Source organism: Chanodichthys erythropterus, unplaced genomic scaffold, assembly GCF_024489055.1.
Source record: "Chanodichthys erythropterus isolate Z2021 unplaced genomic scaffold, ASM2448905v1 ctg002040_np12, whole genome shotgun sequence".
NCBI lineage: Eukaryota > Metazoa > Chordata > Actinopteri > Cypriniformes > Xenocyprididae > Chanodichthys > Chanodichthys erythropterus.
Window position 1 is genome coordinate 245,001 of NW_027125676.1, and position 7,500 is coordinate 252,500.

A 7,500-nucleotide genomic window follows, 5' to 3' on the forward strand; every position below is an offset into this window, starting at 1 on the left:
ACCTGGTTTGTTGTGATTATCTTTGGCATTATCTCTTTCAATCTATTTGCTAAAACTTTTGCTAAAATCTTTAAATCTGTATTAAGCATTGTGATAGGTCTATAGTTTTTTAGTTCTGTTTTTTCCCCCTTCTTCTTATATATTAGCTTCATTAATCCCATCCCCATTCTCAACATCATTTCATCTTTTTTAAAAATCTCTTCATAAACATCCATTAAAATATTTGTTAATATGTCTTTAAAAGTTATATAAAACTCACTTCCTAAACCATCAATCCCTGGGCTTTTCCTTTTGTTCAGTTCATTTATAGCTCTTTCTATCTCTTCTTTACTTATGCTTCTATCACACTCTTCCTTCTCCTTCTTACCTACTTTTGTTTTTATTGATTCCATTAGTTCTATTTTTTCTTCCTCCTTAATCCCTTCTGTACTAAAAAGCTTTTCAAAATATTCTCTTGTTTCATTTAAAATTTCCCCACTTGTTTCTATTATTTCACCATTTCCCTTTTTTATTCCTTTTATCATTTCTGCCCTTCCTTTTTTTCTTTCCAAATCAAAAAAAAACTTTGTACATTTTTCCCCATCTACCAAATATTTTGCCTTACTCCTCAACATTGCTCCTTTATATTTATTTTCTTCAATCTCTTTCAATTCTTCCTGTATTTCTTTTATTTTTTGTACATCTTGCACTTCATTATCTATTTGCTTCTCCAACCTTTCTCTTATCTTTTTTTCTTTATTCTTTTTACATTTCTGTTTTAACATACAATATTTGATAGTGATTTTTTTCACTAAAAATTTAACATTCTCCCACCAAATTCTTTTGTCTTCTACATACATTCCGTTTTCTTTTTCTTCTTCCATCATCTCTTTTATTGTTAACACATAATGTTCATCTTTTAAAATGTCTGTATTTAAAACCCATACACCCGGCCCTCTTTTTCCTGTATCCCAATCCAACTGTACAAAAAACGGCTTGTGGTCACTCAAACTGGTTTCTTCATACCTTAACTTCTCTATAAAATCTTCTATATTCCTTGTACATAAAATCATATCTATTCTTGTTTGACACATAAAATTCCCTACAATTTGTCTTCTAGAAAATTCCCTTTTCTTTTCATTTCTTTCCCTCCATACATCTATCATATTGTTCTCCTCCATTAATGACTTTAACTCTTTCCTTCCTGTGTCACTTTTATAAACCATTCCATCCGCCATATCTTGTTTGCTAAAAACAGTGTTAAAATCCCCCAGCATAATAATATCTTTATAATTCCTTAAAAATCTCTTGATCATATTAAAATATTCTTTCTTTTCTTTTTCTTCATTTGGTGCATGTATGTTAACCATTAAAATTTTCTTCTCTTCATATATAATTTCCACTGCCATACATTTTCCCACTTTGTCTTTATATATTTCTTTTCCATTTATACCACTATTTTCTCTTATTAAGATCGCCACCCCTCTGCCATATCTTTCATCTCCATTATTATACAAGAATTCTCCTTTCCATCTTTTTCTCATTTCATTTATAAACTCCTCTCTCCAGTTTGTTTCTTGAAGCAAAATTATATCTTCTTGTTTACACATTTCTTTTACTTTATCAAATTTGTTGACATCTGAAAGACCTCTTGCATTAAAGGTCACAATCTTCATAACCATGAAACAGAGAAAAACATACATATAACTGTTCATTTATCATTCTCTCTCCCCAAATTCCTTTAGCAGTTCATACCTATTCACATTTCTCAATGTGTCCTCTTTAACTGTTTTTTTCTCTCCCTTGCAACCCCCACAATTGGTTTTACCTTAATTGATCTTCTTCTTATCATTTGTTTCACTGTTTGGTCCTCTTTTTCCTCTTCTCTGTCACTCTCAGTAGTCTTTTGATCATTTACAATGTTTATCTGTTCCCTTATATCCATAGAAATTCCACAAACTCCCGGCATGTCTGTTTGCATTTCTACTTGATCCTCTTGTTGTTCTTGTTCTTTCTGTAAGTTACATTCTTCTCTTCGTTCTCCTTCGTCCTTTTCTGTTGTTACATCTACCTGTGTCATCGTTGTTCCTTCCTCCTGTTCCTTTTCGCTGTCTTCCTCATGCACCTGCTCTTTTACTCCTTCTTCTTCTTCTTCCTCTTCCTCCTCGTTTCTCATCCCGCATTCACATTTGTTGATCACTTCCCTGCAATCCGGGCACTTTACCGCTCTGCAGTCCCTCGCAAAATGTCCCCTCTCGCAGCACTTGTAACATTTGTACTCCGGGCAGTCTTTCAAGATGTGCTCCGGGCTCATGCACAATCTGCAGGTCTTAACCTGATGACTATGCATTACTCGAAAGTACTGTGGTCCTTCTGCCGTCTCTAGCTTAGTGCTATACGGTAGTGAGATCACTTCTCTGGGGAACCTAGTTTTAACAAATCTCGTGCCATCCTCAATACTTGTGCCCGGGTAAACTCGCCTTTTTATCTTGGAGATGGGGAAAACCCCCCATCCCTCCAGTTTTTTCAAAATATCCTCATCGTCCATATAAACAGGCAGGTGCATGAATGAGACCACATAGTCTTTATTTTGCAGTTTCAGTACCTCACAGTTTTTTCCTTTAATGATCAGTCCATCCATCAGCTCCTCCGTGTCTTCTTCTTTCTCCAATGTCACCTCGTAATTATGCATTTGTTTTGGTCTAACCGCCAATATTCTCCCATCTCCAATTTTCGCTATCACTGCTTTTATGATATCCTCCGCCCTTGCGTCACTCACATCCGTTAAGTCCACTGTAACTGTTGCTTCTTTCATATAAACTCTTTTCACATTTTCTTTCCTTGCTTCTTTATCCTTTCCATGTCCATCTCGTCGTCTTTGATCCAGTCCAGTTTCCTTATAGGTTGGTGTTCCTCCTGCCATTGCTGTGGTCATTGCCTTTGATCCATCCATTTAAAAGAACAAAAAACACGCTTACACTCCCCCCAAACAGCTTAAGCTGCTGGGAGGAAAACTTAAACAAAAGAAAAAAGAAACCAAAAAGACTATAAATTTCAAAAAACCAAAAAAAATTAAATGGAAAATTGGTGAGCCTGTCTCACTCACTACACACAACAAACTGCCACCTCACTTCCTGATTGCTCTATGGCGCCCTCAGAGTGGTATGGCCGTAAGCGAAAACTGCTGCCAAGAGTGGGCTACTTAAGGTATTCAAACACTCTTTTGTTTTTTTTTTGTTTTTTTTTTGTTTTTTTGAAACAAAACATAAAGCTTACAGCACCTGGTATTCCCAGGCGGTCTCCCATCCAAGTACTAACCAGGCCCTACTCTGCTTAGCTTCCGAGATCAGACGAGATCGGGCGTGCTCAGAGTGGTATGGCCGTAAGCGAAAACTGCTGCCAAGAGTGGGCTATTTAAGACATTCTTTATACTTTCAGAAAAACATAAAGCTTACAGCACCTGGTATTCCCAGGCGGTCTCCCATCCAAGTACTAACCAGGCCCTACTCTGCTTAGCTTCCGAGATCAGACGAGATCGGGCGTGCTCAGAGTGGTATGGCCGTAAGCGAAAACTGCTGCCAAGAGTGGGCTATTTAAGACATTCTTTATACTTTCAGAAAAACATAAAGCTTACAGCACCTGGTATTCCCAGGCGGTCTCCCATCCAAGTACTAACCAGGCCCTACTCTGCTTAGCTTCCGAGATCAGACGAGATCGGGCGTGCTCAGAGTGGTATGGCCGTAAGCGAAAACTGCTGCCAAGAGTGGGCTACTTAAGGTATTCAAACACTCTTTTGTTTTTTTTTGTTTTGTTTTTTTTTTTAAACAAAACATAAAGCTTACAGCACCTGGTATTCCCAGGCGGTCTCCCATCCAAGTACTAACCAGGCCCTACTCTGCTTAGCTTCCGAGATCAGACAAGATCGGGCGTGCTCAGAGTGGTATGGCCGTAAGCGAAAACTGCTGCCAAGAGTGGGCTACTTAAGGTATTCAAACACTCTTTTGTTTTTTTTTGTTTTGTTTTTTTTTTTAAACAAAACATAAAGCTTACAGCACCTGGTATTCCCAGGTGGTCTCCCATCCAAGTACTAACCAGGCCCTACTCTGCTTAGCTTCCGAGATCAGACGAGATCGGGCGTGCTTTTTTTTTTTTTTTTTTTTTTTTTTTTTTTTTTTTTTTTTTATTTTGTATCATACAAAATACAAAACATACATTTCCACATAAAAGTGTTATTTTCTTAAAAAAAGCATTCCTTGCAAAACCTTAAAAAGAAAAACAATAAAAATCCCCCAATACATAAATAATTTCATTACAAACAAATTAATAAACCTAATTAAATAAATACATTATTCTTTTCCTGGCATTATCACATTAAAATCGTTAAAAACAGAGTAAATTTCAGGTGTACAGATCTTATAAAAATCATCCATTTTCTGTTCCTGTTTAAAATAATAATACAAACATTCCATATATTTTTCCAACCGTCTTTTGAACACCAGCCATACATCCAATACCTTTTTTTCTTGTTTAACAACTACTCTTCTTCCCCATATTGCACTTTTCATTAGCATTACCAACAGATTAATCATCTTTTCATTTTTATTGTTTCTGTCACACCCTAACATTATAATCTTATTCCATTCTATATCTTCTTGCTCCCCTTTTAATTTTCCCATAATACTCCTACATTTTTCATTAAAATCTTTCAAAGCTTTACAGTATAAAAACAAATGTAAAAAACCTTCATATTCCTCACAGCATACTTTGCATATTGCACTTTGCTCCATCCCAATTTTTTTAACAGTACATCAGTAAAGATCACTCTATGTCTGATAAAATACTCCAAATTTCCCAATTTTATTTCAATAATCTTCCCTTTCATATTGTTCCAAATATTTTCTTCTTTTAAACCTTCAAATGTCTTTTTCCAAAATTCATTTATAATTGGTTTCTTAAAAACTCCATCTCTAAAAATTCCATAAACCATTTTCACTGTACATTCCTTAAAAACCCAATTTTTTTCTCCCAGCATTACATTTACATCCTTTTCATCTTTTTCTTCTTCCATAGTTTCAATTTTTGTTATCCATTGCTTAGGTATCGCATGTTTTATAATTTCATACTTGTTTTTTAATTCTTGTCTACTAAAATCTTCTTTTGCTTCCTCCATCACATCAACAATGTACTGTATTGGTAAAAAACCTTCTTTGTATTCATATAAAACATCTCTCACTTTAACTATTCCAACTTCTAACCATTTTTTAAAATAAATTACCTTCCCTTGATTTAAAATGCCAGTGTTTAGGAATAAAGGCTGATTTAAAATACTTTCTCTTCCATGTAAATTGTACCGTACATTTAAAAAAAATTCCCCCAAGCGCTTAAAACCTCTCTATAAAACTTTGGCAAACCCTCCGTCATCCACTCTTTTGTTCTCATCCATAAAATATTGTCTCCCAGATTAAAATTCCCACATTTGTTTAAAAAATACTCCATTGTTGTTTTCCATTCTGCTTTAATTTTTTCATCTAGATACTTTTTAACCAATTTGACTCTTAGACTCTTTTTCCTTTGCTCCACATCCATTAATCCCAACCCTCCTTTTTCTACCAACCCTATTAAAGTATTGTATGCAATTCTAGCTGGTTTCCCTTCCCATAAAAAGTCTAAAAAACATCTTTTCAACCTTTTTTCCACCCACACTGGCATAGATGTCACATATAAAAAATACCACAATTTCGATGACATTAAAACATTCAAGATTAAGACCTTCCCCTTCAGATTAAGTGTCCTCAGTTTCCAAAAGTTCATTCTTCTTTCAATACTTCCCACTATTTCTTCCCACATGTTTTCTCTCACTTTTTCTTCGTCTTTCCCTATTAAAATCCCTAAAATCTTCATTTCTTTAACTTCCTTGAATTTAAAATTCTCTGTTAAATTTACTGTCTCTCCAAATCTCATGTATACTGTTTTTTCTTCATTCACTTTTCCTCCCGACCCCTTACAAAACCTCTGTACTATTTCCATAATTTTTTTAACACTTTCTTCTCCTCTCACAATAAATGTTGTGTCATCAGCATATTGAAAGATTTTATTCTCCTCTATGATTTCTTCAATCTCTATTCCTTTTATCCTCTTTTCCTGTTTTATTGCCAGTCCAAGGGGTTCTGCCACCAACGAGTACAAAAGTGCCGATAAAGGACATCCTTGTCTTATTGATCGAGTTATTCTAAAACATTTAGTTAAAAAACCATTACATTTTATTCTTGACAACGCTCCCTTATATAAAATACGAATCCATTTAATAAAATTCTCCCCAAACCCAAATTTTTCTAAAACATTAAAAAGATACTTGTGTTCTACCCTGTCGAATGCTTTTTCAAAATCTAAACTAATGATGTACCCCTTTTTCTTTTTATCTCTCATGTACCTTATAGTGTCTTGTATACTCATTGTTGTATCCGCAATGTCTTTTCCTTTTACTCCATATACCTGGTTTGTTGTGATTATCTTTGGCATTATCTCTTTCAATCTATTTGCTAAAACTTTTGCTAAAATCTTTAAATCTGTATTAAGCATTGTGATAGGTCTATAGTTTTTTAGTTCTGTTTTTTCCCCTTCTTCTTATATATTAGCTTCATTAATCCCATCCCCATTCTCAACATCATTTCATCTTTTTTAAAAATCTCTTCATAAACATCCATTAAAATATTTGTTAATATGTCTTTAAAAGTTATATAAAACTCACTTCCTAAACCATCAATCCCTGGGCTTTTCCTTTTGTTCAGTTCATTTATAGCTCTTTCTATCTCTTCTTTACTTATGCTTCTATCACACTCTTCCTTCTCCTTCTTACCTACTTTTGTTTTTATTGATTCCATTAGTTCTATTTTTTCTTCCTCCTTAATCCCTTCTGTACTAAAAAGCTTTTCAAAATATTCTCTTGTTTCATTTAAAATTTCCCCACTTGTTTCTATTATTTCACCATTTCCCTTTTTTATTCCTTTTATCATTTCTGCCCTTCCTTTTTTTCTTTCCAAATAAAAAAAAAACGTTGTACATTTTTCCCCATCTACCAAATATTTTGCCTTACTCCTCAACATTGCTCCTTTATATTTATTTTCTTCAATCTCTTTCAATTCTTCCTGTATTTCTTTTATTTTTTGTACATCTTGCACTTCATTATCTATTTGCTTCTCCAACCTTTCTCTTATCTTTTTTTCTTTATTCTTTTTACATTTCTGTTTTAACATACAATATTTGATAGTGATTTTTTTCACTAAAAATTTAACATTCTCCCACCAAATTCTTTTGTCTTCTACATACATTCCGTTTTCTTTTTCTTCTTCCATCATCTCTTTTATTGTTAACACATAATGTTCATCTTTTAAAATGTCTGTATTTAAAACCCATACACCCGGCCCTCTTTTTCCTGTATCCCAATCCAACTGTACAAAAAACGGCTTGTGGTCACTCAAACTGGTTTCTTCATACCTTAACTTCTCTATAAAATCTTCTATA

General features: G+C 34.1%; 4 non-coding genes across 4 annotated transcripts; all 4 read right to left on the bottom strand.

Moving 5' to 3' along the window:
* Positions 1-3,248: 3,248 nt before the first annotated feature.
* Positions 3,249-3,367, bottom strand: LOC137016812 (5S ribosomal RNA). The gene has a single exon (XR_010894385.1). It is a non-coding gene; the product is annotated as a 5S ribosomal RNA (ribosomal RNA).
* A 60-nt stretch (positions 3,368-3,427) lies between these two features.
* LOC137016813 (5S ribosomal RNA) lies at positions 3,428-3,546 on the bottom strand. Its single transcript, XR_010894386.1, has one exon. It is a non-coding gene; the product is annotated as a 5S ribosomal RNA (ribosomal RNA).
* Positions 3,547-3,606: 60 nt separating this feature from the next.
* Positions 3,607-3,725, bottom strand: LOC137016815 (5S ribosomal RNA). The gene has a single exon (XR_010894388.1). It is a non-coding gene; the product is annotated as a 5S ribosomal RNA (ribosomal RNA).
* Positions 3,726-3,814: 89 nt separating this feature from the next.
* On the bottom strand, positions 3,815-3,933 carry LOC137016871 (5S ribosomal RNA). The gene has a single exon (XR_010894443.1). It is a non-coding gene; the product is annotated as a 5S ribosomal RNA (ribosomal RNA).
* Between the last annotated feature and the right edge of the window lie 3,567 nt (positions 3,934-7,500).